Source organism: Scyliorhinus canicula, chromosome 15 (assembly GCF_902713615.1).
Source record: "Scyliorhinus canicula chromosome 15, sScyCan1.1, whole genome shotgun sequence".
Taxonomy (NCBI): domain Eukaryota; kingdom Metazoa; phylum Chordata; class Chondrichthyes; order Carcharhiniformes; family Scyliorhinidae; genus Scyliorhinus; species Scyliorhinus canicula.
Genome location: NC_052160.1, coordinates 55490920 through 55510826, shown reverse-complemented (window position 1 = coordinate 55510826; position 19907 = coordinate 55490920). Strand labels below are relative to the sequence as shown.

The 19907-nt window shown below is 49.9% G+C and overlaps 1 long non-coding RNA gene across 1 annotated transcript; it reads right to left on the bottom strand.

Moving 5' to 3' along the window:
• Positions 1-1779: 1779 nt before the first annotated feature.
• Positions 1780-17043, bottom strand: LOC119978561. The gene is made up of 2 exons (XR_005463489.1): positions 16988-17043; positions 1780-2369 (listed from the first exon to the last, which is right to left on the bottom strand). It is a non-coding gene; the product is annotated as an uncharacterized LOC119978561 (long non-coding RNA).
• Between the last annotated feature and the right edge of the window lie 2864 nt (positions 17044-19907).

Here is a 19907-nt window from a genome sequence, read left to right as displayed (position 1 = left end):
TGGCACCAACACCAATGCGTTGTGGCACCGACACCAATGCGCTGTGGCTCTGACACCAATGCGCTGTGGCACCGACACCAATGCGCTGTGGCACCGACACCAATGCGCTGTGGCACCGACACCAATGCGCTGTGGCACTGACACCAATGCGCTGTGGCACCGACACCAATGCGCTGTGGCACCGACACCAATGCGTTGTGGCACCGACACCAATGCGTTGTGGCACCGACACCAATGCGCTGTGGCACCGACACCAATGCGCTGTGGCACCGACACCAATGCGCTGTGGCACCGACACCAATGCGCTGTGGCACCGACACCAATGCGCTGTGGCACCGACACCAATGCGCTGTGGCACCGACACCAATGCGTTGTGGCACCGACACCAATGCGCGCATGTGCTGTGTCTCCCTTCTCCGCACCGACCCCAACACAACATGGCGTAGGGCTAAAGGGGCTAGAGCTGAAGAAAGGAGGCCCCCAGCCCGAGAGTCCGGCCTGCCGATCAGTGGGCCCAGATTGCAGGCCAGGCCACAACGGAGGCCCCCTCTGGGGTCGATCTCCCCCCCCCCCCCACCTTACAGACCGCCCCCGGACCCTTCCACGCCGAGGCCCCGCCGGCTGAGAGCAGATTAGAACGGCGCCGGCGGGATTCGGGTTTTTTGCCACGGCCGCTCGGCCCTTTCTAGGCCGAGAATCAGCGGCTACATGGCCTCCAACCAGCCCAGTGCCAACCAGGCCGCGCCAATGGCCCGGTATGAGGGTGGCATGGCGCGATTCGCGCCGGTCGCATGGATTCTCCGGCCTGGCCCCGGGCTGAGAGAATCCCGCCCATCAAGTCATTCCTAAACATATGCAAGTGTGATTGATTCATAATTAATTATTTTTTTCTTTAATTTCAATTGGGTTTTTTTTAATTGTCGATTAGTTATCAGTTTGTAGGGAATCCAGTGCCAGTTAAGCAAATTTTTCTTTTCCGTTGTATTTTTATCAGTGATTCTTCCCTGTCTTCGGAGACCACACTGTTGGACCCCGGTCATTCACACACGAGTTATTAGTTTGCTGCTGTAGTTACTTACAATGGGAGAATCCCAAATTTCACCTTTAAAGTAAAACTGCAGAGGTGACAGGAAATCAATACAAGTGCAACATTTATTGTTCTCCTGACAATTGGCTAAGTTGGTAGTTTTAGAAATTCTTTTAAAAAGAAAACTGCTTTCACCCAAAGAAATATAGGGTGTAAAAATCAAATTGGTTTATCATCAGCTAAGACAGACCTTGCTGAAAATCCTGTTTTCTATGTGGTGGAAATTGAATGAAAAGTTTGCTGACAGCTGGATCACCAGCTCCGTAATACCTTTGCTTCAACTTGAGAACCTGTAGATTTCATTACTGAATTTTCCCGACCGGATGAAATGATTTGCAAGCAGCACATGACTGCGAGATTATAATTATAAACATGTTAGATTTGACAAGACAAAGCAGAGTTCCACGTCTTCGATGGATGTGCTACGATCCCAAAGGTACCCCAAAGTGATGTGATTGAATATGGGAACAGAATAAACCCCATCCTAACAAGATTAATTGTGGAAAGTGCTTTCTCTTTACTATATCTCAGAAACAGCCCACAGGTTCCGTTAAATAACTCAGCCACCATGCTCTTTCCCAAATTGCCATCATCAGAAGCTCGTAATTCAGACAGGCTGAGAGTAGGCATATTTTTAAATTGCACCGTGGAAAACAAAGCATTATAGCGTTCCAGATATTCATCATCCTAAATTTTTTTAACATCTAGAGTATTAAATACGAGAAACACTTGTGCAAGGGAATAAGCGAGAATAAGGGAATAAACATCAGCCGTCAGCGGTTGAAGTATGACTTTAGTGACAAGCATAAAGTAACATGGAAGGAAGGAGGTTGAATGCAAACAATAGTCTCCCAGATTGTTTGGCGGCCTTTTTAGTCATGAGTTGTCTTCTTTAGGAGGCGTGAATTGATGAAAATAAGGGGATGAATGTCCACTATGTTCACAATGCCACCAGTAGACCTCAATCAGGTTATCTTTGGTAGTTTCCTGGTGGACCAGAGCACAATTCTGTAAAAGTCGTGATGCATTCTCCAGATCAATCTGCCACAGCTTCAGGGATGTGTGAGCATTGAGCTTCAATTCTCAGTTCCCACAAGTAAAATTGATTGATAAAATGATTTAAGCTGTAAACAGCACTTTGTATATTTTGGATGAAAACCAAATACATTTTCTTTGAGACACATTGAACCACAACCTCATTGGAATATGGTCTCTTTCCAAGCTCTCTCAGCAGGTGCCATGTTTCTAGATGTATAATTCATCGAGAGATCTTCAAAGGGAGCTAGAGTGAAGAAGGAAGGAAAAGGAATGATGTTAATTAAATGGTCGATTGGTACCCTGCAGCGAGATATCTTTTATCGGTAGAACCTTGCTATGCAATGTAGATCCTGACGTTATGGAAGCAAATACAGGTTTGGGTGTCAACCATGGTGCAGTCTGTGGTGCTTTCACCACTGTTGTGGGTTGAAGTCCCACTCCAGGAATTCCATCACGTAATCCAGGCTGACATTCCAATGCCATACAAGGGTGGGGTGGGGGGGGGGGGGGGGGGGGGGGAGTGCTGCATTGTCAGAGGTACTCTCTTTTGGATGAGAAGTTGAACTGAGGCCTCATCTGCCATCTCAGGTGAACACAAAATTATGTTAAGAAAATCAGGGAATCTTCCCTCACCCCCACCTCCTCAGCCCCCACCCACCCCATCTCCCAAACCCCCAACTCCCCCATCCATACTGATGGATATTTATTCCTCAGCCAACATGATTAAATCAGATCATGTGGCCCGTATCACATTGCTGTTTGTGGGATCTTCCTGTGTGAAAATTGGCTGCCACGTTTCCTACCTACATCCAATTCAAAAGTACAGTCCCCACCACTTACTCCCTTTCACTGACCCAGCATAACCACTTCTACGGGGTTAAGGGCGCTGATCATTTCCTGCGGCCATTGGCGTCAATGACAGAGATACTGCTTAAACTGCATTCAGCAGGGTGGCTATTTTGGGAAATGTAAGCGACTGTCAAAATGTTGCCATTATGAAATTACACCCGGCTTGCAAGCAGGACTGTTGCTTCCAGCAGTCCTCAATTCACTTTCCCTCATTGAAAATACACATTTCTTGAAGTTCAACGAGATAAAATGACTTTAAAAAGGCTTTGGAACTCCTGTCACTGTTGTGAGCCCTTCTTGCTGAGCTTGACACCGTATTACATCATTTTAAATATTAAACACAAGATGCTCTGAGGGGATGAAAAACGAGTTGAATACGGAAAGTGTTTTGATGATGTCAATGTTCCTTTTTTTGTCAGATTCTGTTAAGTTTAATTTTGATGTAACTTTTGACAATAAATTCATTCAAAGGGAATATTGTTAGCTCCTTGCTCAGTCCCTTTGGTAAATTTAGGCGAAAATTATGATAGATGTTCATCATTTCAGTATTTGCACCACGTATAGCGGGCAAATCTCTTTTGTCCAGAAGTGGTGGGGTCTGTACTTAATTGGCTAAAAAGCACATTGAGAAGGTCTAAGGTTGGGATAGGTGCTATCGAAATGCAAGTTCTTTATCTGCAGTTATGTACATTTATACTTCTGAGTTCCTCTTGATTATCTTGTGGATAGAGGAGAAAGGATATTATTAGTCTTATTTGAAAGTATTCCTTGCGACTAATCATCCTGCAGGAGACTGAACATGTTGAGCAGAATCTGTGATAGTGTGAATTGTACACGGGGCGTCTGTGGAAAACAGGCTCTTCACAGGCCAAATGCCCAATTCTCATCCTGCTGTGTTTTTTCATGTTCTTACATTAAATATATGTTGCCTGTTCATCTATTTTGAATGAGTAAATGACTCACACATCATGCATTCTTTCAAGGGGCTTTGCAAAGTTGTTTTTAACAAAAAATGTGCATAAGAATAATGATTGCTCTTTAATATCGGTATGTATCAGAGCGGACCATTGGCAGCCTCATGCTCAGCCAAAAATACCCAGAAATGTCACAGATTCATCACTCACCAGGTGCTGTGAAGGATTACTGAATGAACATATGCCCTTCACTGCAGTCCTGATGTTGGATTCATGCCCTTGAGTCTCACTAGATTAGATTTTCTTCTTGTGAGAGGAGAGAGTTGGGAGCAGAGGAAGGAATTATTAACTCCTTTATCATGTTTGAGGTTTTATCCATGCACTTTACCTGCCTCGGATACTGAATGCAGTGCACATAGTGCATTAGTAATTTATGAACCTGCTGTTTTGTAGCCTTGTTCCTCTCAACTCTTCCCCCCTCCCTCCCTCCCCCCTCCCCAACCTCTCAAGCATCGTAAGTAATTTAGTGGCTGATGAATATTCTCAGTGAGTACTGTTGAGTACGATTATTTTGTGTAAGCACCGTTTTAGTTTCAGAACAACCATCACTGCTGCTGACGAGCAGTTTTGTGCTGCAGACTTCAATGGGGTTTTGCTGCCTTCTCAACCACATTGGTTTCTCTTTGTTACGGTCCCTTTCTCGGTTTGTCTGTGCCATTTCCTCCTTGCTGTATGCTCCCCAACTGGAACCGGTAAGGCGTTGGACATATTCCTGGAGATTATATCACATGAGCATCTGGACCATCTGAAGAACAGCCTCCCCTCACCCCGCTGTTCACCAATATTTCTATACTTTTCACAACTGGAAAATTAAAGCCTGGAGAGTCGGCACTGCCCTGGGTAGCAGGCCTCTGGCTTCCCGGTGACATCTGACTAACTTCCCTCGATTGGAGTGGAAGGCTTCAGCAGAAACTGCAGAATCTCTCCTTCCAGACAACCAACAACCTCAGTGATGGCTGCTGTCAGGGCCTAAACATGTCCTATACCTCATCTAACCCACTTCCATTTCCACTCCCACTGGCTCTAAGTGGACAAGAAATCCTTCTTCTTATAAATTAGGGGCTCAACCCCTTGAAAATCTGAACCTTTAGCAGTTTCTCCCTGGAGGCAGATTTTTGGGTCAAAACACACCTGGCTCCTGTTTCCCACTTCCATGGCGAAGATTGTGGGCGAGATTCTCCGGACTCACGACGGGTCGGAGAATAGCGGGCGTCGGAAATTTTTACGGCGACGCTGTTCCGACGCCCTCCCGCTATTCTCCGAACCCCGCAAATTGTCGGAGTCGCGTTTCCCGACAAACGCCTCCTTCCCGCCCCTGACACGACCAGAATCGCCACTGAGAGCCCCCCCGCTATTCACCGGCCCGGATGGGCCGAAGTCCCGACGTCATGGCGCCCTGTTTGGACGTCGTGAAACACACCTGCTTTTTAAATTCGTCAACCAGTCGGCCTGGCTGACGACTGCTTGGAGGAGGTCAGGGCACCACTCTGCGCACCGCTCAGCGCACCGCTCAGCGCACCGCTCGAGTCTGGCCACAACGGGGAAGGCATCCCTGGGAACGGGAGGGGGTCCAGAACGGGGGCGGTGGGGGGGACGGAGGGGGCAGTGGGGGAGACGGAGGGGGCAGTGGGGGAGACGGAGGGGGCAGTGGGGGAGACGGAGGGGGCAGTGGGGGAGACGGAGGGGGCAGTGGGGGAGACGGAGGATGCAGTGGGGGAGATGGAGGGGGCAGTGGGGGAGACGGGGGAGGCAGTGGGGGGCGACGGAGGGGGGGGGGGGGTTTAGGTAGAGAGTGAGCCGTCCAACCCCGTAACAAAATGTCTGCCACCATGCCATGGTGTGCAGGTGACGAGGACACGGCCGCTGGTTCCCCTGTGGCTTCCGGCCACAGGCCACTGACGCACCCGTGAGGAGGACATAGTTTACTGGCCGTTGGATGCAGGAAGTGACCAGGGGTTAGGCTGACCGCGTGTCAGCAGCGCGACCAGGCCACCGGGACACACTGGTATCCCATGGCTGGCGGCTGCCGAGGTGTCGACTAACGTCCGTCTAACATGTCCCGTTTCTCCGCCCCCCACCACCCTTCTGTAGGTTAGCACGATGCATGGGAACAGAACGGCTATGTTCTGCGCAGTGGTTGGGGCAGCTCTACTGGATTTGGAGATGCAGCAGCATCCACACCCACAACCCGCAGTGGCTGCAGGGCCAGCTGCAGCAGCAGAGGGAAGGGCCGAGGAGTTGCCAGTCGTCGAGCAGCATGGGGGGGGGGGAGGAGGAGGAGGAGGAGGAAGAGGAAGAGGAGAGAGTGAGGGTGCAGCCACGGCGTCAGAGGCGACGACCAAAGCCGAGGGTGTACCGTGTCCGGGTCTCTTTCCTAACAATGCCGGACATCACCTGCAGGAGAAGACTCCGGCTGAGTAGGCAGACGGTGATACATATCTGCGAACTCCTGTCGCACCTCGCCCCACGTGGAACAGGGGGAGGACACGCGATCCCGGTAGCCATCAAGGTGACGGTCGCTCTGAACTTCTATGCTACCGGCTCCTTCCAGTCTCCGAGCGGGGACGTCTCTGGGATCTCCCAGTCATCGGTGCACAGGTGCATCCGGGATGTGACCGACGCCCTCTATGCCATCGCCGATCGCTACATCACCTTTCCCGAGGACCGAGCAAGTCAAGACTCACGAGCCCGTGGATTTGCCAGTGTGGCCGGGATACCGAGGGTTCAGGGGTCAATCGACTGTGTTCACGTCCCCATGCGCCCGCCTGCTGTGGACAGGGACGTGTTCACAAACAGGAGGGGGACATACTCCATTAATGTCCAGGTGGTATGCGACCCCCACATGAGGTTCATGAACGTCTGTGCAAGGTTCCCAGGGAGTGTGCATGACTCCTACATACTGGCGCAGTCGTTCATACCTGCGATGTTTGAGGGACGTCCCCCCCGGCTGAGGGGCTGGTTGCTAGGTGACAGGGGTTATCCGCTGAGGTCTTGGCTGATGACGCCGATACGGAGGCCTCAGACCAATGCGGAAACACGATACAACGAGGCCCATGCAGCAACCAGGGGTGTGGTGGAGCGCTGCCTTGGCCTCCTGAAGATGAGATTCAGGTGCCTGGACCGCTCCGGAGGGGCCCTGCAGTACCAGGCCGACAGGGTCGCTCGCATTGTAGTGGTCTGCTGTGCGCTGCACAACATCGCGATGCAGAGGGGAGATGACCTGTTGCAGGAGGCGGAGGGAGAAGCTAGTGGCAGTGGTGCCAGCACAGAGGAGGAGGAGGAGGAGGAGGAGGAGGAGGAGGAGGAGGAGGAGGAGGAGGAGGAGGACGCTGGCGGAGTGGCGGGCGCAGCACGCAGACACGACCCAGGTGCTGGTGATGTCCAGGAGGCGGCACGACGGACCCGGCAAGGACGGCGGGCACGCGACGCCATGGTGGCAGCACGGTTCACGCATCGCATGTGACGTCCCCGATGAACACCAAACCACCACCTGCATCGCTAGTCATGCAGAGGGTCACCACACAACTGCCACCACCAAACCCCCCCCCCCCCTCAGTGTACACTGCTCCACTTCGACATGACGCTTATCACTGGGTCCAGACGGAATGGCACAACATTGATGGCTGTGTCAGCGGGTGTGATCAGTGCCATGTGGAATGATGACAGCCCGCTCTGCGAAGAGCTGTGAGCTCAGAATCGTTAGAGAGAGTCTGACCCATGGCAATAGCTGAACCATCCACCTTGGTGGCCGCAGAGTTCGTCACTGACACTCCATCACGTGCCCGCGTGGGCTAGCTGTGGGAGGGGGGTAGGGGCAGGGACTGCACACCCGGCACCGAGGTTTCACCACCCGCCACCCCCAGCGACACTCGGTCACCATCACAATTCCTGTGGCTGTGGAACAATCACACGGTATTACAAGTAAGGTGGAACAGTGCGTTTGATATTAACAATTATTTACAGGTGCCCTACCCCTACAACTAAACTGTGCCCTTCACCCGTGCCAACTTACTCAGTGTCTATCTTAGTTGCCTTACGGGCCCTACCACTACGTCTAAGTGAATCCCCAGATGATACAGCAGGAGTGGAGGAGGATTGCTGCGAATCGCCCCCCTCGACTCGTTTCTCCTTGGCCAAGCGTTTCCTGGGGCGACCCGGCCTTGATGGGCCAGGCTGCTCTGCGGGCGTCTCGGGTGACATTGTGCCACCCTGCTCTGCCTGCTGCCCACCCGATGCACCAGGGATGGGACGGGGGGAGGCCGAGAATTCCGGGACGTCCCGTGATGGAGTTAATGGGACGGGCCCCGAAACCTCCTCCTCCCTCGGGGAGCCCGGTGGCCCCCGGGCCTCACTTTGGGACAGAGGTGCGAGCGGGGAGGTTCCCCGTCGCACCACCGACACCTGGCGCTGCCAGTCCTGGAGGCCTGCAACGGTATCCACCAGGATCCGAAGGTTTGCAGAGACGGAGTCCAGGGAGTTAGACATTCCCGCCAGGGACTGTGCGATCTCAACCTGATTGTGCACGACGCCATCCAGCACATGTGTCAGGCGGTTGATGCTCTCGGCGACTGACTGCTGCGACTGGCCAATGACCTGCTGAGACTCGGCCATGGCCCGCAGGGCGCCGGCAATGTCGGTTTGGCTCTGGCACATTGCTGCCTGTGAGAGGGCAACCCTGTCCAGGGCCGAGGATGACGCGTGCACATTAATCCCAACGTCTTGCATAACCTGACCCATTGCCTCCACCGCGGATGCCACCCGTGCGGTGTCGGACTGGGTCTCTGCCATGAGCGGCACCACTCCCTGCTCTTGGACGCGGATCGACTCCTCTAACAGCGTCTGCAGAGTCTGGAAGGAAGCCCTCATCCCGTCATTGTTTCCCTGGGTTTCCTGAGGCATCGGCTGTGCGGGTGGGTTGAGAAACTCCAGGAACTCCGAAAACGTCTGGGAGCCAGCTGCATCCTGGGCCTGGTCTGGCCTCCGCGAGTCCGGGCCCTCTGTTGCTCCGACCTCCACCTGCTGTACCTGCTCATCTGTGATGTGCCAACCAGACTGTGCCCCAGGAGACTCATCACTAAATAGGCCCGCCGGGGTGTGTGTCTCTGGGATGATGGAAGTGGTGGGAGAAAGCAGTGCCGCAAGCCCGACGCTCTCAATGGTTAGGTCCTCGTCCAGGGTGTGGGGCCGCTCAGCGACAGGAGGGTTGTCCCTGGCCATTTCTGGTGGTGGTGGTGGACCTCGAACCCTCTGTGCGTCCTGGTCCGCAGATTGGGTTGGGGCAGATAGGGCTGCCCGCTGATCGGGCACCCTCTGTTGTGAGGCCCCGGGTGAGGTGGCGGCAGATTCGTGTCTCCGTCTGCAGCCAGACGGCCCTGGTCGTTCGGCATCACGTCCTAGGGAAGAGAATGAGACGGGTTATTTCGATTTGCTCGGCAGGCCGCTGGACGGTCCCAGTGGGCAGGGTGTGTGAAGGGACAGAGGATGGGGAGGTGTCCCAGTGGGCAGGGTGTGTGAAGGGACAGAGGATGGGGGGGGGGGGAGGGTGTTTGTCAGGGAGGGTTGTCTCACTTGCTGCAGTTCCGCCAACCTCGCATTGCGCGATATCGCGGGTGGCAGACCCCCCAACAAGGTCCAGTGCCCTCTGTTCAAAGGTGCTGAGGGGGTGCATGTTGGGCGAACCCCCTCCAGTCTTGTGCCGCTCACGGTGGTTATGACCGGCCTTGGCCTGTTGGGGGAGGAAACATAGGTAGATCATTACAAAACGGTAGGTCTCAGAAGTCCGTTCTGATACTGGCACAGTTTGGGGGGGGGGCAAGTTGTCATCAGATGATTGCATCTCTCCTCGGGGCCAGAGCGCTGGGTCTGTGACAACTTTGTGAACCACCCTCAAATAACTCTGCCCCAATCCCTCTCCCACCCCCCCCCCCCCGGGCAGTTAAGGGGGAGGGATGGTTGTGACTAGGGGGCACCCTCATGGCACTTACCCTGGCAGACCTGGTGAGGTCATGTAGCTTCTTTCGGCACTGCTCTGCTGAGCGAGGGGTCTGCCCCACAGCACTGACGGCAGCAGCCACGTCACGCCAGGCCTGGCGTACCGTGCTGGCAGGTTGGCGATGCCCTCTCCGCGGGCGGATGATGCCCCTCCTCTGCTCCACGGCATCGAGCAGCGCCTCGACGTCTGCATCAATAAAGCGAGGTGCAGCTCGCCTAGGCTCCGACATCCTGCCCGACAGATTCTGTGGTCGCCCGCGCCTTTTTACGGCGTCGGGCGGCGTCACATGGGCGGGTTCGTGTCGTCGTCGCGTTCCGTCGTCATCACGCACGTAATTGACGCGGCCGCGCTGCTAGCCCATTTCCAGGAAGTGAATCGGTCGGGAAATGAAGCCTTCGCGACCGTCGTAAAACGGTCCCGATTTTTACGACCGTTTGCCGACTTTCCGCGGGTGCGGAGAATTTCGCCCTCAGTTCTTGGGGTCTTGAGGATAACCAGGGAGGACAGGAAACCTCTGGCCGAGGCCTTCTTTTCACGTCAAAGTACATACAATAAAACTCCTTTGATTGTGACCATCTTTCCATTATAAAGGCCTCATTCTCATTAGAATGTACATGTGGTTAAAGGATAACCCTCACGAGGATCACGGGGGTAATTGTTGATTGATCTCCCTGTGGGCTTTGTAGAATAGAGTTCCTGTGGTGAACGGGTGGAGGCCCACCCAGCTGGGGCTCGTTAGCGGGACTTATAACTGCATCTCCCAGACCCGGAGCGGGAGTTTCCGATAGCCCTGGGCTGGGACATTTGTTTTGTGTGCCAGTAGCAGCTTCAGTTTGCCCTTTCACTCCGTGTCTCCTGGAATTATTACAGGTGACATAATCTGGCGCAGTGAGAATCAGTGAAGAAAAAGCTGTTTAGCAGTGATTAGTCTCTGACATGTTGCCTAAACTCTGGATGGAGTGAAGCCCAGGTTGATGTCCACTGAGCGCTTTCTCAATTATCCTGGCTCTCCGGTTCACAATGAAGCAGTCACATTTGCCCATTTAGGTTTTGCTTAGGTTCAGTTCTAAACAAAATGTTGTTGCTGCTATCATTTTCTGGCAGGAGAGATGCTCATAATGGTTGTGTTGTTGCCATTTCCACTCCTCTGCACCCGTTATTTGTCCCAATTGTACCATCATTCCTTTTATCATTGAATTGCTCCTATCATTCATCCTATCGCACAGCTGCCTTTTGAGGCAGAATCTTCATTGTGGTGTTCGGGACCATACGCTAGGATGGATTTCAGATCCTGATCCCCATGCCTGAACTGCATTGCTCTCGTCGCAATGTTTTGAAAACACTGTGACCTGAATAGTTTGTCGGCCAGGCGCACGCACATAGCACACCCGCAAACGGACATGAAACACCTGTGGTCAGCTCCGGAACGGACTTTCGCACTGGCTGCCCAATTAACAGGCAGCCAGTGAGAAACTCGCTCTGTGAATGGCTCGGGGTTTTCGGGGAGGGCAGGAAGAGGGCTAACGCTGAGAAAAGGAAGTGTTCAGGCTGACGCTTCTAGTGTGCTCACTCAGGGGGACAGCCGCTGCAAAGCTCTCTCAGGGAGCTGCCGGCCTGTTAAAAATTAAATTGCGATGGAAACGCTGTGCAAAGGGTATCCAAGCAGGACATTCAAACACAAACTTCAGTCCCCAGTCACCTTTTAAAAATTTAATTTCAGCCCTGACATTTCATCCCTGGACCGAGTTAAAATGCAAATGCTGCCTGGCCAATCGACCCACCCGCCAATTGTAAAAGCAGACAGGTCACCTAAAATTTCACTCGGTTGGCCTCTAAATGGGCTAACTTGCCTGCGGGATTTTGGGAGGGCGCACTTCCGATTAATTTGCGCATCTGCCGACCACAGTATTGAGCGAGTGCACAATGCCATCAGGAAACATTGCCTGTGATGATATGTATAAACAGTTATGTAAATAGTAACAGATACAACCTCCAACCAGCAGGTGGCAGTAAAGAACAACAACGTGATAGTGCAACCTCGAGGAGTGTGGGGATAGCCGTCATAGTGGATAGTCGCATTTGTAATAGCCCTTGGATAATTTTATAATAGCAATTTAATAGTTAGTGGTTTTAGGAATTTTCATATTGTTATCTGACCCTCGTTATTGTTAATCAATAAACATTCAAATAGTCATAAACTAGATGTTCTCTAGTGCACTAATTCTGTCCGGCCAAGCACCAGAATGTAACAATGCCAAAGTCATTTGGTAATATTTTATGTTGGGCTGAGTTGATTGCACGCTGCCCCCCCCCCCCCCCCCCCCACATGCAAAATTCTGGCCTGTGCTTCCTGCCGATGCAAAATGGCCACTGACACCCATTTGTACGCGTGCACGTGTCCACGCACGCACAGGAAACCTGAAGCTGAATTTTGCTGACAATGGAAAACGGATGCTCAAATTTAAATTGCCACTCAGAATTTGAGGTTCGATGAAATATGATTGATATATTTAGCACTCTCATTGATTTGTTAAAAAAATTGGAGCAGCTTTTTAATGCTCCTAACGTGGGCATATTAAATCATCCGAGCGACCAGAGCATCAAGACAAATCAGGTGAGGCGGCTCACAAAGCCACGAGGGAACCAGCCAATTTCCCAATCCATTTTTAATCTTTGTGGCAGTGTCCAGATGTTTCAGTAGCTTCAGAAGCAGAAACATGAAAATCTGCTCGGTTGCATTTTGAAGGGAGCTTGATGTCTCCAGCCTCTTTGTGCATGTTCGCTTGTTGAAACGGGAACACGGCAGAGAAAGAAATTAGGCTAAAGGAAATTACCTGGGTGAAAATTTCATTTAGCTTTGAATAAAATAGCCCTTTCTGGTTCCAAAACCCTAAAAAAAAACCCAGAGATTAAATGGAGATGATGGGTTTCACACCGAGGTTCGGGCAATGAGTACCGTTCTGATCACTGTTGCTTGCACTGATGTCATGGAATAAAGTGGCACAAGGCAGGCACCAGTTTGGCAGCAAACGCAGCCTTTTAAAATTCAAATGTCCTAACTGGCCATGAGGTAATTGCAGCGCACAATTAGTGGTGTCCAAGATCTCGATGTGGGAGTAGTTACCTGCCTGGGACCCAAGGCAGGCAGCAGCATTGTTGGGATGAGCTGTTGCCTTGCTGAGAAGAATTCCTTAAAGCTCAGTGGTAGAGAGTAGGTTCCTGATTCCAGCTCCCCACTCCTCACCGGGTCCTTTGAAAATTCCAATCTGTTCCTGAGGCATCAGAATCCTGAAATGCCCTGTGGCACTCCGATTTTGAAATCACACCTGCATCAAGTTCTGAGAATCTGGCCCTTGGTTTTTTATCCACCACCCACCCATCCACCCACCCTCCCACCATTTCCCTGCCATGCCTCTTGCTTTCAAACTCTTGCATCTCTAATTTTTGTCAGTTCTGGTGAAAGTACATTGACCTGAAATTTTAACTCTGGCGCAATCTACCCGTATGGTGATGGAGTCATGTAGCGCAATTAGCCTCTGTGTAAAAACATTGCCTTGCACAACTCCTCTAAACTTCCCTTCCAAAATGCATTACCTCACATTTGTCTGGATTAAACTCTATCTTCCATTTCTCCGCCCAAGTCTCCAAACGATCTATATCCTGCTGTACCCCTGACAATCCTCCTCACTACCTGCAACTCCACCAATCTTTGTGTTGTCCGCAAACTTACCAATAGACCAGCTACATATTCCTCCAAATCACTTATATATACTGCGAAGAAAAAAGGATCCCGCACTGAGCCCTGCAGAACACCACTAGGCACAGCCCTCCATTCAGAGAAACACCCTACCACTGCTACCCTCTGTCTTCTATGACTGAGCCAATTCTGTATCCATCTTGCCAGCTCACCTCTGATCTCGTGTGACTTCACCTTTTGCACCAGTCTGCCATGAGGGACCTTGTCAAAGGCTTTAGACAACATCCACTCCCCTTCCTTTATCAATCATCTTCGTCAATTCCTCACAAAACTCGATCAGCTGAGTGAGACACCACCTCCCCTTCACAAAACCATACTGCTAATCACTAATAAGACCATTTGTTTCCAAATGTGAGTAAATCCTGCCCCGAAGTATCTTTTCCAATAATTTCCCTACTGCTGAAGTACGGCTCACTGGTCTATAATTTCCTGGATTATCTTCCCTTCTTAAAGGAACAACATTGGCTATTTTCCAGTCCTCTGGGACCTTAAGTAGCCAATGAGAATACAAAGGTTTCTGTTATGGCCCCAGCAATTACCTCCCTTGTCTCCCTCAGTATTCTGGGGCAGATACATTCAGGCCCTAGGGACGTATCCCACGTGATGTTTTAAAGACGCCCATTAACTCCTCCTTTTTGATATCTACATGACTTGGACTATCTACACACCTAGACTCATCATCTACCAAGTCCTTCTCTTTGGTGAATACTGATGCAAAGTACTCATTTCGTATCTCACCCATTTTCTCTGGCTCCATGCGTAGATTCCCTCCTCTGTCCTTGAGTGGACCAACCCTTTCCCTGCTCTTTCCCTCCTCTGTCCTTGAGTGGGCCAACTCTTCCCTCTTACTCTTTACATATGTATAAAATGCTTTGGGATTCTCTTTAATCCTGTTTGCCAAGGACTTTTCATGACCTTTTTTAGCCCTCCTAATTCCTTGCTTAAGTTCCTAACTACTTTCTTTATATTCTTCAAGGGCTATCTCTGTTCTCAGCCTTCTTAACTTTACGAATGCTTTCTTTTTCTTTTTGACTAAGCTCACAATATCCCTCGTTATCCAAGGTTCCCAAAACTTGCCATACTTGTCGTTCATCTTCACAGGAACATGATGGTCCTGAATTCTAATCAACTGACATTTGAAAGACTCCCACATGTCAGATGTTGATTTACCCTCAAACAGCCACTCCCAATCAAAATTCTTCAGTTCCTGCCTAATATTGTTGTAATTAGCCGTCCTCCAATTTCGAGCCTTCACCCAGGACTGCTCTTATCCTTATCCACAAGCAACTTAAACGTATGGAATTATGGTCACTATTCTGGAAATGCTCCCCTACTAAAACTTTGATCACCTGGCCAGGCTCATTCCCCAATAATCAGGTCCAGAATGGCCCCTTCCCTAGCTGAACACTTTACATACTGTTTCAAGAAACCTCCCTGGAAGCTCCTTAGAAATTCTGCCCCATCCAAGCCTCAATATAGGGGGAAGTTAAAATCACCCACCACAATAACAATGTTGATTTTAGATCCTTCAAAAATCTGTCTACATATCTCCGCCTCTATCTCCAGCACTGATAGTGCTCGCCTGAGGTCCCCGAGGAGGTTAGACCCCCCAGCTTGGTTAGATCTCAAGGACGCATATTAGAATGAAGACTAGCTGTCTCACTCTAATATGCAGATTTGCCAGAAAGCGATCCTGCCCTCAATGGGCGTGATTCATATTGCGTTGTCTCGCGAGATCTAACGCAATCTTGCGAGATGTGGCGAGCAGGTGGATCCAGAAAGTGGGATCTCCCGGAATCTACCAGTCATGACCGGTAGATCTCGCCCTCTGTTTCTCTCTCTTTGTGACAATTTGTATTTTTATTTCAGATTTCCACATTACTCTGCTGCTGTGTTGCTGTTTTCTCCCTTTTTCTGAAGAGCCTGAGTCATGCGGAGGTAGAATTCTTTCGATGCTGGTTACCTTACACCACCTTGCCCATTTTCCATTTGTGAGTTCATGCAGCGACTGCTTGAGGTGGTGCTTTCACAGTGGGGCCTGATGTGGTCTTCTCCTGATCTTCACTCACAAACACATACAAGAGTCTCTGCACACTTCTCAGGGTGTTTTTTATACCCTTATCCTTCAGCCAAGGAGTCAAATGCAGCACCTGTACTTGCAATGAAACACTGTGCTTGATTTTAATACACAGATGGGCTGGGAGCAGGGAGAAGGTATAGCACGTAGGGAACCCAGAAATATGTGAAGCACTAAGAAATATGTCAGTTACTTTCTAATGCAGCCACTTTATTGGCATTTTATTTCCTGGTGTGCTGTCCAATTGGAGATCGATGATGTGATGATGACCAAGTGATGCAATCTCAACTCCAGCACTTAAAAGGAAAATCTAAAATTGCAATTTGAAGCAATTTTGGGAAGAGGTGAGAAGGGTGAAAGAAATGGAAGCTAGATTGTCACAGGCTGTGCCCTGCTTTACGGACACTTCTCTGGATGTGCTGTCAGTCTCTGTGAGGACCCATGGGTCTTCTCTACCAGCAGGAGCGAACCACTTGCTGAGGAAATCAAGAAAGTGTGGTTGGAGGTGGCAGAGGTCAGCAGCAGGAACATGCTCCTGAATTCAATGCTGGAAACAATTTTATGACATAACTAACAGGAAAGGTGGGAACAGTGGCACATACCTACCTCCTGATGTACATATCACCCAACTCCCTCACTCTACCTTGTCAAACCTACTCTAGCCTTTCATTCTTCACACCCACTTATCGAGAAGGTGCACCCCATTCCAACCCGATCTGTCTATGCAAGTCCTCACATTTCCATCTATCCACTCACTCTGAACACTCCTTATGCAATGTCATGCCTTGTCAGTCTGAAGAAATGCTCTCCATCCATTGGGCGAACTCATGACATTATTCCAACTCGTTGGTTCCTTCTTTCCCACCTTTTGGAAGAGAGTATAGAACACCAAGGGAATCAGAGGTGCTTCCAGGTCATTGGGAGGGTTGACTGCAGCAGAATGAATGTCAGCTTCCTGGGAATCTTGCACACATTGACATGAAGATCCTTCTGTGGATGAACACCAGCTGCACATCGATGTGGTGGAAATCCTGAATGATCAATCAATGGCTGCTTTAATTGCCACCTGCGTGCAGTCAATGATGCCCTGCACCTGTGGGAAGCCAGCCAGAGCAGCAAACCCGAGCAGCTGCTCCTTCTGACAGGCATCAGCGCAGCCAAAGTTGACATAATTATTAACCCTGATAAACAATCCATCAGTCACCTGACTTACCCCTTTACGGGTCGCTGAATGTGAGATCCTGGAAATGTCTCCAGCAGTGCCCTGGAAAGAATAGAGGTAAAGATGTTGAGGGTGGCAGTGACTACTTGTGAGCAAACACTTTTCAAAAGCAAGTCAGAAAACGTCTACGAATACTGAGCTTTTATTTACATTTTTCCCTGACATTATTTCGGCCCCTCCATTGCCTTCCCTTTACTGGTGAGTTCCAGGAAACCCATAGATGCAAAGCTAAACTAAAAATCTTGGTTAATATTATTTGGGCGGCATGATGGCGCAGTGATTAACACTGCTGCCTCACGGTGCTGAGGACCCGGGTTTGATCCTGGCCCAGGGTCACTGTCCGTGTGGAGTTTGCATATTTTCCCCCGTGTCTGTGTGGGTCTCACCCCCACAACCCAAAGATGTGCCTGGTAGGTGAATTGGCCACGCTAAATTGCCGCCTCATTGGAAAAAAAAATTGGGTACTCTAAATTTATAACTTCAAAAAATTATTCAAATTGAGTGTCGTATATGTGATCTAGAAACCCACCTCTCCCATGGATTTCTCACACGCAGTCTAACCCACTGGAGTGAAACTAATGTCATTCAAAAATCCAGAAAATTCCAAAATCCAGAAGCCACACAGTCCCAAGTATTACAAACTGGAGTGATTACAGTGTATATTCCTCAATGACCAATGTACACATCAGGCGGAAAATGTTCATCAGCAAGAGCAAACTGGAATTGCTCCCGGCCTACCTCCCAGAAAAAGAATTGCCCACTCATTACTTTTTTTTGGGAAAATATTTTATTGAAGCATTCGTAATTTTCACAGTTTAACACATTACCATCTCTTAAACAACTGCACGGGCCAACACACGTAAAGAACAAGAAAGAAAACAACCTACAGAGCAACAACCCCTACTCGCCTCGCTCTATTCCCTAGCTGCCCGTAAACTGTATTCTCTGTCCCCGTTGTAACATTGCCATGCCTCCTGTTTTCCTCCCGCCCCCCCCCCCCCCCCCGCCCTTACTGCTGACGTTCAATTTTCCTTGAAGTAGTCTCTGAACGGCTGCCATCTCAGAGCGAACCCTTGAATTGAGCCTCTCAAAGCGAATTTAATTTTCTCCAGACTGAGGAACCCTGCCATATCGCTGACCCACACTCCTGACTTTGGGCACTCCAAGTCCCTCCATCCTATCAGAATCCGTCTCCGGGCCACCAGGAAGGGGAAGGCTAGAACATCGACCTCCATCCCCCCCTTGGCCCCCGGATCTTCTGAAACCCCAAATATTGCCAATTCTGGACTCGGAGTTAACCTTCCTTCCAGGACTTCTGACACGACGTCTGCAAATCCTTGCCAGAATCCCCTCAATTTTGGACATTCCCAAAACCTATGTGCATGGCTTGCCGGGCTACCCCCACACTGCCCACCACTCATTACTGACAGAAATCCACCATTAACTATGGAAAACTATCAATTGTTCATGAATTCTTTCATTACTGAGTCCCATTTATTTTGTTTTATCCTTTATTTTCTGTTATTAGGTTGCCTCTTTGATCAAAACAAGAAAATAGAAAATAGAACCATTATTTTTCAAATCTTTGTGTCAAAATTATTTAGTAACTATACATATAAATGTAAGAGGAAATATCAAGTTTACTACTGGTAGCAGATTAATATCATTTCCTGAATTACCGAGGAGTGGGAATAAGCTGATGCTTTTGTTTAATTAAACACTTTTTTTCAAGTATACTCAACCCTTAACTGCTATTTCATCATTTAGTGAAGTACTTTAATTTCAGCTAATTAATTTTTTAATGAATATTTTTAGTAAAGGCATTTTACATGTGTACATAAAAATCTCAGAAGACCAAACATCGACATGAACAGAAAACACAGGCCCCCAACACCCCCCAATACCAACACGCCGCCTTCCTAATATTTCCCCCATATCTCCCCCTCCCCCTCTCAGCCCTGCTCCCCCACCTGCTGACACCCCAATTCACCTTGATGAAATCAATGAACGGTTTCCACCTCTGGGTGAACCTCTCCTCCGGCTTGACTTTCTCAAAACGCAGGAATTCTGCCAGGTCACCCACTCAGTTCTGGACACGAAGGGGCAATGTAGCATGGCCAATCCACTTAACCTGCACATCTTTTGATTGAGGGAGGAAACTGGGTACCCAGAGGAAACCCATGATGTATTGGCCAGGGAGAAAGCACAAACTCCAGACAGACAGTCACCCGAGGCCGGAATTGAACCTGAGTCCCTGGAGCTGTGAGGCAGCAGGGCTAACCACTGTGCCACCCCATGTGGGCCCTGTGCACCACCTTAAACTGGATCAGGCTTAACCTTGCACACAACAAGAATTGGTTCACCCTCTGCACGGTCACTATCCATGTCCCGGCCTGCACATCCCCACCCAATTCCTCCTCCCACTGAGGCATGATTTGATTTGATTTGATTTATTATTGTCACATGTATTAGTACACAGTGCAAAGTATTGTTTCTTGAATGCTATGCAGACAATGCATACTATACATAGGGAAGGAAGGAGAGACTACAGAATGTAATTTTACAGTCATAGATAGGGTGTAGAGACTTAAAACGAGGTAGGTCTATTCAAAATCTAATGGCAGCAGGGAAGAAGCTGTTCTTGAGTCGGTTGGTATGTGACCTCAAACTTTTGTATCTTTTTCCTGATGGAAGGTGAAAGACAGTATGTCCGGGGTGCGTGGGGTCAATAGTGCCCTCTACATCAACTCACTGTAGATGTCCGACACTCCCCCCCCCCCCCCCCCCCCCCCCTCAATGTCATCCTCCGATAACAGCTTGTCTTACAGCACTGGAGGCTGCAGCCCTGGGAAAGTCGGCACCTCTCTCCTCACCTATCTGAAACCATTCCATTTGGGCAGCTCATATGTTT